This window comes from Amphiprion ocellaris, chromosome 6 (assembly GCF_022539595.1).
Source record: "Amphiprion ocellaris isolate individual 3 ecotype Okinawa chromosome 6, ASM2253959v1, whole genome shotgun sequence".
In the NCBI taxonomy this organism is placed as follows: domain Eukaryota; kingdom Metazoa; phylum Chordata; class Actinopteri; family Pomacentridae; genus Amphiprion; species Amphiprion ocellaris.
Genome location: NC_072771.1, coordinates 37,944,315 through 37,956,748, shown reverse-complemented (window position 1 = coordinate 37,956,748; position 12,434 = coordinate 37,944,315). Strand labels below are relative to the sequence as shown.

At 38.9% G+C, this 12,434-nt stretch overlaps 1 protein-coding gene across 3 annotated transcripts in view; it reads right to left on the bottom strand.

Moving 5' to 3' along the window:
* The window catches only part of LOC111584142 (phospholipid-transporting ATPase ID-like), a 72,701-nt gene extending 62,643 nt beyond the window's left edge, over positions 1 to 10,058 (bottom strand). For 2 of the 3 annotated variants that reach the window (XM_055011608.1, XM_055011607.1), the window contains exon 1: positions 9,884 to 10,058. The gene's annotated coding sequence lies outside the window, so the exon portion shown is untranslated. Of the gene's footprint in view, positions 1 to 9,676; positions 9,695 to 9,883 lie in introns of those variants that run through there. The other variant, XM_055011609.1, reaches the window with a different exon arrangement.
* Positions 10,059 to 12,434: the final 2,376 nt, after the last annotated feature.

Sequence of the window (12,434 nt, the reverse complement as noted above, 5' to 3'; positions counted from 1 at the left end):
TTGACATCTTTTCCTTTTATTTAATTGTAGTAAATTAAAAATATTCTGGATTATTGTGGCAACAAAACATTTCATGATTAATTTTCACTGTTTTCTAAATGTTTTCGTAAATTCAATTAATCAAGGCAGTAATAAGAACAGCTGTTAGTTGCGGAGCGAAGAAAGACTTATTTCAACTTCACTGTTATTGCGTCAGTTCTCTTCTCTCCGTGGATTACACACAACATCCTGTATTGTTACTGAACGCTGCGCATCGACAGCCAGTACAAACAACGTCTCCACACGAATGGGAGGAAACATTTCACAGCGGCAGAGAATAAAAACTCCAGCTGTGCACCGTTGATTACTTTCAGTCCAATCAAAGGAATCTACATGCAGACCTCCCTCTTTTGTGAAAGCTGCACCTGGGACTGTTGATTTTTGCAAACACTTAAAATGGGGCGTCTGTTATTTTGTCTGATTGCCGTCCAGAAATCTGTTACAGTAACTCCACAATTGCAGGAAGTTGTACCGATAGCCAGTTCTCGCTAACTGTCCCTCACAGCAACTTCAGCAGGGAACATTTGCCATTAAAAAGGGGCTGTGAGCCAAAACAGACAAATTTAGAGCAACAACACAAACACACATTAGGGTTTAAATGACGTCACATGAAGCTGCAGTAATCTGCTTCAACTTTAAGGACAGCATTTGTGCATTTCGCGATAGATTTAACCTTTTGCTCATTAAAATCTGTAGACCTGTGAGTACGATTTTATCCCAAAGTAGTGGCAAATCCAAAAATCAGACAGGAAATCTAAACTGCGTGCTGAACAGCAGTAACGGAGTACTTGGTGCTACAAAGCATGAGGAAATTTGGAGTAAATTCAGCTAAAAATTTTCCCGTAAAATGTTTCATCTTGGATTAAAAAATGGGTATCGACCTACAAGAATGAAAAAATCCTTTATCAGATTCTTGTTCTGTAGTAATTTTATTACTCCACCAAGGAACACGGAGTGATGACTGGCGGTGGTTTGTCTGTCTGTCTGTCTGACTGTCTGTTAGCAACATTACTCAAAAATAGATTAACAGATTTGGACGAAATTTTCAGGGAAGGTCAGAAATGACACAAGGACCAAGTGAGTAGATTCTGGCAGTGATGCAGCTTATAGTCTGGATCCACAGATTTGTTAAAGATTTCTGTATCATTGCCAGATAGAGGCATGGCGTCACTGTAACCATGACAACAAGTGAACACTACATCAGCTGCCTGCTGACAATCACATGATTGTGATCCTACTACAAATCCACCTCTGAGGACTTATCAGGACTTATCCATCAGAAATGATCCAAGGAACAACTGATTAAATTGTGGGGGTGTTTCTGAGTCCCATCAATTCTCGCTACATATTTAGGTCACGTGATCTGGTATCTGTACATAACGTACACATGGAGAACACACACCTGTGCTCAGCACAAGGTCATTTTGTTGGTGGGTACATCTATATTAAATGGACACATTCTATGGTGCTGTGATTTCTGATCATCAATAACTAATAAACAAATGCTGTATTTAAAAAAAAGCCGTATTTCCAACAATGCCATATGGGGGAATGAACAGCCTTGGCGAGGTACTGTGCTCTCTGAGTGCTTTTCTAGTTTAAATATGAAATTGTGACATCTTTATTTATTTATTTACACCTTTTACTTTAAATTTAGGATGCTAAAATTTTGTTGTCTACCCATCTGTTAACTTTTTTGTATAAATCGGGTAGCCATTGGTTACATAAAACTGCAGAAAACATCCAAAAAAGTCTAGTTTTGTGACCAAAATTTAAAAAACAGCAAATTTTTTAATTTGCAAAACTTGGGCAGAAGATTTCTTGGCATTTTTAAGGTTTAAAAATGATTTGAAATCCTCAATGAATCGTCACATTACTGAGTAAATTTAAATTAACTGAAATTTTTATCTGTACTTTGTGTTATGACAAGATTCAACACCAATGCACTGAGGACAATTAGCATTTTTGTTGACAAAATGAAACCACATTTCAGCCTGGTGGCTTTTGTTTGGGAGGATGATGTTCAATAAAACACCAAACTGTCACCGCTGTGGTTACAAAGTAGGACCAGCATAAGATGAGCAATATGTTCTCCTTTAGGGATACTTTGCATTTAAATGAGGTACTGTTAATAAATGCCGTATGGTGACAGGAGAGGAAGTCGCTCTGACTCATGTGTTCGCACCTACAGTTTGTCATTTGTGTCCAAAACCTACACATCCTGCACTGCTGGAGCTTTAGTGAATGCTTAAAGCTTAATATGTGACTTATTTACCACATTATACCTGCAGACCTTTTATTTCTGGTCTTTCAAAATGCACTTCCAGCCTCAGGTTGTAATTTAGTGCAAAAACAACATTTCAACAGGTGATTTTTAGTAAAAGTCATAATAAGTGCAGAAATGAGTGTAACTTTCTGTCTGCAGAACGTCTGGATTTCACCTGGCCACACTTCAACCACAGCTCTACTGAAACCAACACCTCCATGCCCTGAGGTCTGTAATCTTTGGCATGTGGTTCAGGTCTGTACATTTGGAGCCGTTATCCAAAACCACCTGTTTTTTTTTTTTGCAGAGTGCATGCAAACTGTTGCAGACTTTCGCCGAGATAATGACGCTCTTTCATTTATCAGTTATCTGCTGGTAAATGAGTCTGAGTTGACGACATGTTAAGATCTTGAGATAGAAATAAGCCAACGATGAGTAACCCTCCACCCACCAGCCAGTGACAGCCAGCGTTCACACACTCTGCATTTGCATGAGAGGAAATAGAGAGGAGCTGGTATTTCTAATCAAAAGACTGTATAAAGTTTTGCTTTAGCCCTGTGTATCCAGAGGTTTTATCTCCAGGGATGCAGGTTTGAAACTTTAATCTAAAGTCTTTGTTATTTGCATTTCGACTCTGGGTTAAATCTACATCTTTTATGGACACTACAACCTTAACAAAATGTCAAGGTAGACTTTGTCATTGCGGATTAAAGCTTCAAATTCCTGCCTTACGTCTTTCTCTTGGTAAATTCTAGGGATCGACCAAAATGGGTTTTTTAGGGCCAACACCAATGCTGATTATTGGTAATCAAGAAAGACTACTAACTGATATTTGGAACCAGTATATGTTAACTGTGAGGTTTTAACAGCATGTGATAGTAGAGAACCTGTCCCTAATAACTAGGTTTCTTCATTAATACGGGTGACTGTAGCTGAATATGTAAAACAGAAATAGGAGTGATAGAAATTATCTCCTCTGTGGCTGAAATCGATCAGTTTGTCTCCTTCAGTTACGCCTGTTGTTCTTCTATGGAATGTAGATGTGATTCCTTGTGAACTAGTCGGGCATAATATCCTCTCAAGACTTATTGTACATCAAATCCAAAGGGGACTAGAAAAAGCAAATCAGCAGCAATAACAACAAGTGGAAGCAACTGATTTCACTTGAAAAATGTAATTTAGTGAAGTTTTTTAACAGTTCTTCTTCTCAAAGAAGAAAAAGCACGGCTGGCAGCCACAGTGCAGTCAGAATGAGGTCTCTGTTATAGTTTATTAATTTCCTTCATATCACATTTCCTTGTTCTTTGTATCTGTCTCCGTCTCACCACCAACTAGGCTGAACAAACAGAATAGCACACTGGGTTATTTGTGGGTTTTTCCTGAGCTACTGATTAACAACATTCAGCCTGTGAGTGAATGAGTGAGTTTGAGATTTAAAAAAAAAACTCTGACTCATGTTTGAAAGGAAAAGAAACTGACTCCTACAGACAACGTTCACTGTGAGAGAATCTGTCTTCCTCTTTCACAAAACTCCTCTGAAACTGAACTGATTTGTGACTGATGTTCGTACGTATAAAACAGATGCAAACTCAAATGCATCGAGCATGTTTCTGCATCGACACATCAGGCAGTGACCTTAAAAGGCCCCCTCTCCCCGATGACAGACATCAACAAAGCAATAAAGGGAAAGTGAGGTGCAGTTATGACATAAGGACACAATACAGTATCTGGGCTCGGAGCGCTGCACCAAAAGACCCAAACAATCAACCTCTGAATTATTCACCTGACCTCTCAGGCCACAGAGCCGCTCCTCCTCTCAGCTTACCCGATAAAACACTGACATTTTGATTGACCTTTTAGGCTTAATAACCTCCTCGGCGTTGCATAAAGGCTCAAACGCTCCGGCGGGTCGAACAATGACTGACTGTCGAGCTGCGACACGAGTTTTGATGCACAACTAATTAATTTGTGTGAGGCTGGAGGTAACCGATAGAGATTCAGTTCAGCAGCTGATTGACCCATCACATGCAGGTTTCTCAGATTTTACTCCCTGTTACACACATACACTACCAGCCACTTAGAAACGTCCTTATTTTTGAAAGAAAAGCAGATTTTTTCCAATGAAGATAAGATTAAATGAACGATAAATCCAGTCTAGACATAGTTAATGTGGTAAATGACTATTGTAGCTGGAAAAGGCTGATGTATCAACATTTATTGTGGGAATGCAGCACAGCATGAAAGTGAAAAGACTGTTCGGGTTATTTGAATGTGAAAGAGCAAAAAATGTTGTCCTTTAAATCTCTGTATGATCCTGATAAATAATGGTGATCTAAATATTAATCAAAATTATTATTTTGGCCACAATCATGCACCACTTTCTCGACAATTTCAACTTTATCCGATACGTTTTATGATCAAATACCTGCAAAACTAAAAGCGCAGCCTCATTTACACTTTGTGTTTATTGCTGCTTTGCAAACTGTAGCATGACGTGACACTAAACCAAGACAATGAGCATAAAAAAAAAAAAACATTATTTCCTGTTAAAACATCAGCATGTAAACATTTTACTGCCACCATGTAAGCATACCACCATTGGCATTTAGCTCAAGCACAACCTCACATAGTCTGTATCTTTTTCAGTCAACCTAAAAGGTGTAATATGCAACATTTATGCATTTAAATGGCAATAAACAGCCAGATGTAATCACATACTGTATGTCTAAGTCAAAATGCTTACTTGTATCAGAATTAATAGAACCAATGCTGATTATTGGGTTACTCTTTCAGTCAAAGCATGGATTTTTATTGAGCCAAAATACAAAAGCATAGCAGACTACAGCTGGAATCTTCAGGCTAATTCATGCATTCCACGTCCACACGTCTGACTTAAATCTTAACTTTTATCTAAGTGCACTACGGTCCACATGGATCAACCCAAAACTAGTGACCTCTCAGACTCTCTGCACTGTAAGCGTCCATGTGCACTAAGAAAACAAAAACCACATGCACAACCACTGTCTGCTCTGTAAGTCTGCAACGGTCATGTGAAGCCATAAATGGGCTTTTATGATGACAGTGTTATGTTTTACTAGTAAAAATAATCATTAATGAGCCTGATTATGGAAATAAAGACACCTATTGTGTTTAAAGATTCTCTAAAGTGTCTCTCAATAGATCCTTGTGCAGAACAAAGGACAATGAACACCGACAAACTGCCAACGGCTTAATGAGTTACTCAACCTCAGCTTCTCACTATGGTCCAGTTCACACCTGGAATCAGCAGGCTTCTTGAATGATTCAACCATGAATGAGCAGCTCTACATACACAGATCAGCCATAACATTATGACCACCATTGGGTGTCTAAGTCTCATCAACACAGATTCCAAAATGCAAGGTTTTCCATCAGATCACCACATAGTACCAATATGATCAGTGTTATTCACTTCAGCTGTCAGTGGTCATAATGACTGATCCGTGTACAGTCAGGTCCATAAATATGTGGACATTAACATAAATATTTTCTGCATTTCAGCTCTGTACACCTGCACATTGGATTTAAAATTAAATACTTGTAAATACCACACTTGAAATTAACTCTACCTTTATTCAGCCCCTTGTGAATGAAATAATGAGTGAATAACAAACATCTGGCCATGGAACAGCTGAGCAGCCAGTTGTCCACTTACTTTTGGAGGGCAAATATAAAGTGTGTTCTAATTCCTACACTGTTCACCCTCAAATTAAAGCTCAAAGTCTCCACTTAAAGCACATCAATTCATATCTCAGACTAGAACGTGTCTCTGCGTCTCTGCTGGTGATCAGATGTCGCTTCACTGCTCAATATGCAAATCAAGAAACACATCATTTTGCAGATAGAAGAATAAATCTGACCAACACTGTTGATCAATCAGTGTGATCATATGAGGTTCAGTCCACCTCTGACTGTGGTCTAAGCCATTGGACCATAAATGCATCCTCAAAGCATCTTGTGCAGCATATTTAACTGTAATTTTTCTAACCAATATTGCACTCGCGGTTTGATTTGTGATAGTGCCCCCCCCTTCACTTCAATATTCACTGTGTGGTAAATCTGAAACACGTGATGGAAAATCACCACATGAGATACCATCACACAAGCAGGACGACATGAATTTGTAAAACCACTGACACGACAGCTTAAACACAAGCTCAGATGTGCTACAGAGCATTCATCCTGAACTCGACAGGGTCCTTCTATTCAAAATCAACCAAATATGAAAAAGTTCCCACCTGACACTCTCAAAACCTGCTATTTTTATGCCTAACAACTGTAGCATATTGACCTTCATGCTATGCATATTTTCTTAGTTGCAGGCCTTCAAATCACCTAGTGGTGGATCAAAACTTCACACTGCTTAATCTGTGTTACTTTATCCAGCATTCTGAGCCCTCATAACTTCAGATAGAGACATGACGCTTTCAGTGCTGAAAAACACATTTGGGTTCTGTTAAATGTCGTTTTTGTTCAACATGATTTTTTTCTATTGCCAACTGTGAGCTTCAATATCATGAGGTACACTATAGTTCAAAACTTTGGTGTCACTCAGGAAATTCCATGTTTTCCATGAAAACTCCCACATTTATTCATGTGCTAACATAACTGCACAAGGGTTTTCTAATCATCAATGAGCCTTTCAACACCATTAGCTAACACAATGTAGCATTAGAACACAGGAGTGATGGTTGCTGGAAATGTTCCTCTGTACCTCTATGGAGATATTCCATTAAAAATCAGCTGTTTCCAGCTGCAATAGTCATTTACTACATTAACAATGTCTACACTGGATTTATCATTCATTTAATGTTATCTTCGTTGAAAAAAACTGCTTTTCTTTCAAAAATAGGAACATTTCTAAGTGACCCCAAACTTTTCAACGGTAGTGTTTATCATAGTTTCAATAGCAAAACTGCACCAATATAATGTCTATTACACAGAGTCATAGAAACAAGCACTGGTACCCTGGACGTTGCATCAGTTTTCTGATAATTCACCAGAGAAAACTTTTAAAAGTGCGTTTCTGGTAGACTTTCACAGGTCGGATCACCATGTGGGACATGCTGTTGGTCACAATGAGTTATACCTACATTTTGATACCAAGCTACTTTTCTAGACATGATTCTTTCTAAGTCAAAACAATTTTCCAATATCAGCATATACTGACTTTCAAAATGTAAAATTTGAAATTCAGTTCACTCAAGCACTTAAACTATATTGATTTTTGCACCATCATTTTCCTGCCTCACAGAAAAGACAAGAGTTCGATACGAAGATCAGACATCATTTCACATCTAAGGATGGAAAAGGTCAAGAGAACAAGAAGTGAACACCATCAGAGAAGCATCTGACAGACTCTCAGACAAGCAGTGAATGCTGCAAACATGTTTGATAAGAGCAATTTGTCCAAACTATGATATAAAACATGTAAACACCACTGTTGTTTCTACATTTCACAGCCACAAGCTACATTCATTAATGCAGAATTCTGAAAACCAGGTTCAATAACATTGACTGATTTGTTGTTATAAATTGTTGAAAATGTCAGATCTTCTCTCTTGGCCTGATAACGAGAATAATCATCATCCAATAATGATCATCCAGACGGCGACAATGTTGGTCACATGTGACCAAATAAATGTCAACCGCGACTGAACATTTTCATTTTTTTTGTACCAGTGCGCCTGACACTTCTTGTCTCGGGGCAACCTCCCCAGTTAGACAAAATCACCTGGTTTCTGTCTAAATCTGACATTAGAACGCCTGATACCACTTTTTTCCAAACAAACACTCACCCAAATGGCTGTTTGAGCTGCAGTACCTAAGTGAAGACTAGAGGCATCTCTGTGCACAAGAGAAAAGAAACTGACTACTACAGGCAACGTTCACTGTGAGAGAATGTGTCTTCCTCTTTCACAGACCTCCTCTAAAACTGAACTGATCTGTGATTGACGTTCGTACGGATAAAAGAGATGCAAATTTGAATGCATCGAGCGACCACGACTGAACATTTTCATTTGTTTGTACCAGACACTTTTTCCCTCTATGCAACCTGGCCAGTTAGATAAAATCACTTGGTTTCAATGTAAATCTGACATTCATCACTCTTTAAAACAAATGCTCGACCAAATGGCTGTTTGAGCTGCAGTAACTGAAGGGAGACTACAGGCTTCTCTGTGCACAACTGCCTTATAGCATCTTGTGAGGCATTTAGGGAACACTGGTAAACTGTTACGTCCACAGAGAGTCTACATATGAGGCTTTTAGGGGATATCTGTACACTTTAGCCTCAGAAAATCAACTTGGTTACACTCTTGCCCCTCTAAACTGCATGAATCTCTGCATGCACATCAGTCATTCAGTTTTTAGCTCGTAGAAAACATAGATATATGATAAAAACAGCCAACATTCTGCATTTACTGCAAAGACTTCAGCCAAAGCATGGCTAGGAACAAAGCTTTTGCTGTCAGAACATCAACATTTTGAATTGAAAAGTTAAAAAAGCAAGAAACTGGTAGCAGAAATGCTAATAAACATGAACACTTCTGATGATATACCCCCAGAACATCCACTAGTATATGAAAAAGAGCAGGTTAAAAGTACGAAACATTCACCTGCACCTTTTGTTCCTGTTTAGAATCATTTACCACGTGTGTTAAAAATGACCAATGTGTACAAAAATAGACAAAACATATTTTTAATGTATTATCCAGCAGCAAAAAGCACCGTGAAATGAAAAAGTTAGGCGTATCAGAGGAAACAACAGTAAATATCAAGCCCTGCCCTGTTGATTATTTTCTCCTTACAGTTATGAGCTGCAACTGACTGACTTTGTGGATGTTTTTTCAGGTGGAAATTTCATAAACTAGCTCTGAGCTGAAGGGGTCAGGAGGTCTCGGAAGCCTTCTTTGCATCGCCCCTGAGTTTACAGTAGGAGTTAAAGTTACAGCTGGTGTCTCATCAAACCACTTCACTGTCTGACGCCAAACAATGTGCAGCACCAATACAGGATATGAATGAGCTCTTCACCGCTTTCCGCTGGAAGAAATTACTCATCACTGACATCACTGCTGAAACAAACCCATCAGTGAGGTGCAGAAAGTGTACAAATAGTTGTGATAGTGTTGGCAGCTCTTCTGGATTTATTTGTAAGCAGCTACACAGTGATCAGACACGGAGGAAGAAATCAGAAGAAGAGTATCTCGAAGAAGCTCAACACCAAACCAAAGCAGGGAAAGCAAGTGACTGAGATGAGTGTTTTTGTTTTCGTTTTGAGAGAACAAAACAAACTTCAGCTGATGTTTTTCCTTCTTCCAAACCCACACTGACCATCTCTCCTCTCCTCGTTCATTCTTTCCGTTACTTTACTCTGTTGCACTTCTCCCCATTCAGTACTCCGCTGTCTGCTCCTTTCTCCTCCATCTCCTCTTCCGTCCTTTTTCTTCCCCAAAATCCATCTCCCACCCGTCGACCCTCCTCCCCGCTCCACCTTCACCCCTCCGAGGTCAGAACTAAAGGCGCGGCGGTGCGTCTTACCGTGCGTCCTGGCTTCGTCCGGTGCGCGTCCGTCTGCGGCTTTTCTTTTTTTGGGGGGAACAAACACGAGAGAATCTCCCGACTACGAGGAGAAACGAGGGAAAATGTTTTCCTCCAGTCTTCCCACCTCCTCCTCCTCCATTCCCCTCCCTCTCTCATGCTCTCCCCTCCTCTTATTTCCTCCTCCCTCCCGGTTTCTCTCCCCCGGAGGGGGAGTGGAGACACTCAACTCAACGTGCGTCAAAACACGGAAAGGAACTTTAACTGGCTGGTCACGTGGTTTGAAGAGTTAATTAAGAAGTTTGGCTCGACTCTGACCTCTAGTTGGCGAAGTTCAAACATGAAAACTTTTAGAAAAGCACCAGCTGATACTTATTTTCTTTTGAAAACCTCATTCTTGCAAAACGGAAAAAGGAATCTCATATTTAAGTGTTTTTTTCATTCTGATAGGACAAAACAAAGGTGGAAGAGATACTCAGATTATTTGTGAATTGAAAATGTTGGTAAAAGTATGTTTGCATTTTCAGGAAAATGCACTTAAAGTATTAACAAAATCCAAGTTGTACTATTATATATTTTTTCGCCGCATAAATATGAAAATTTCAGTTTACTGCAGGATCTGTTGTGGTGGATTATTTTCCTTTTAGGCTGATCTCTTGACTTTCTTTCACTGATTTATTGTTTAATGTGTATAAACAGTTATAAATGCTTATCACATTTACTCGGAAACCAAGCTGACACTTTCACAATGCTTACACTTCACATCTTTACAAATAAATTAAAGGTATTAAACTGATTTCAGTGGGGAATTTCACAGCATTTGAGAAGTTGGAACCAAAATTTGTGAATGAAAAATAATTTAAATGACTAATGGTTGCTGAAGAAAAGGATTTCCTGCTCACATAATATCATTTAAATGTGAAATGATTAAAAACTGTATCATCTCTAGTAATTTGAACAGTTGAGTATTTCCTCTCTTATACAAGCAAAAACAAAAACTTTAGAAACACTAGATTAAGAATACAGGCCCCAAAGTAGAAACTCAGTGCAACAAAGTTAGAGAATCGATGATGATTGAAACCAAACTGAGAACGCCTGTGATTTTCATTTTGGCCTAATTGCGTGAACATGGTTATAAAATGACCCGCTAACAGCTAAACTTTCTGAATTTGTGTCTGCATCATGGCCCTGCATGAAAATAATGTTAGACAAACCTAAAACTCTGATTGTGAGATGTTACAAAGCTGGAAAAGGATTCAGGAAGGTTACTGTCCAACTAGAAATCAGTCTGAACACAACGGCAGCACTGATCAGAAGGTATAGAATGAGTCATATAGTGCCACTAATCAAGGCTGCAGTGGCCGACCGCCTGGAAAGGACAAGGAAAGTGTGTTACTTTAACAATCTAGTGCTAAAAAAACAGATAATTGGATGCTTCAGATGTGACACAGGGGTTATGAATGGAAATCTGACTTTCCATGACACCTTTACAGTTTTCAAGAACTACATCCTTGCTTGCCGTTATTTGTAAAACTGCAAGCTTAAAGTTTGCTAAAAACATAAAAAGACGGCTGATAAAGTTCTGTTCAGCAGTTTAATTTATAGCAACACAGTAAAGATCTTCACATTTCTGTATGTGAAGTACCTGACAGCTGTCTGATAGATGTAGTCCAGTACAATAATTTCTCAAGTGTTGTATTGTAGAAGCAGACAATAGCAGGAAAATGTACTTGACCACAGTTACTCAGTTACTTCCCACTACTGTTCAGCTCTTTACCGTCTACAGCTTCTGTTTCCTTAAATCAGACATTTTTGTCAGTTTCTCACAGAAACGCCTTTTCTCTTCCTCCTTAGACTTTCACTTCCTGTTTTTGTGTCATGTCTCTGAAGTTTCCGTCTTTGTTGTTTTTTCTCACTGCTGATGTTTTCCTCCTGTTCTTAGGTTTCTGTTTTGTTTCTGTTCTGTCTCGCTGAAAGTCAAGTGAGGGCAGAGTTCTTCTCATCTTCCAGCAAAATGCAGCTGAAATGGATGTTTCTTAGTTGAAAAAAAAGGAGACTGGAGCTCCTTGATTAATTCACAGCCTTTAACTGGACAAACAGAGAAATGTTTTAACACACAATTTGTAAGGTAACTCCAGGTTTAACTCTGGGTTTTCAGGTTTCGATGGGAGTTCATGTCTTTAGGGGGGATGCGATTTGGCTGCAAGGTGCAAGCAATTTCATTGGTCTATAGGTGTTGTATAGTGATATAATCCTAAAACAAAGCCTGATAATGCACTAAATTCTTGTTGACCTTTAAAATGTATGTTTTAATGCTTGTCCTTGACTTGTACTCAGAACTGTTGCACCTCCAGATTGGCAGCTGAAAGAAAACAACTGAAACAGTCCTACGTGAGACTGAATGTGAATTTCAGTCTTTTTTTTTGGCCAGATTTCCTTCCTGTTTTGGCTGCTGTAGCTGTATTTCTGTATTAGCCTTCATTATATTTTTAATTTCCTTGTAGTGGTTCAGGATTTGAGTTTCTTTTTCTTGTGTGTGTTATCAGGCCAC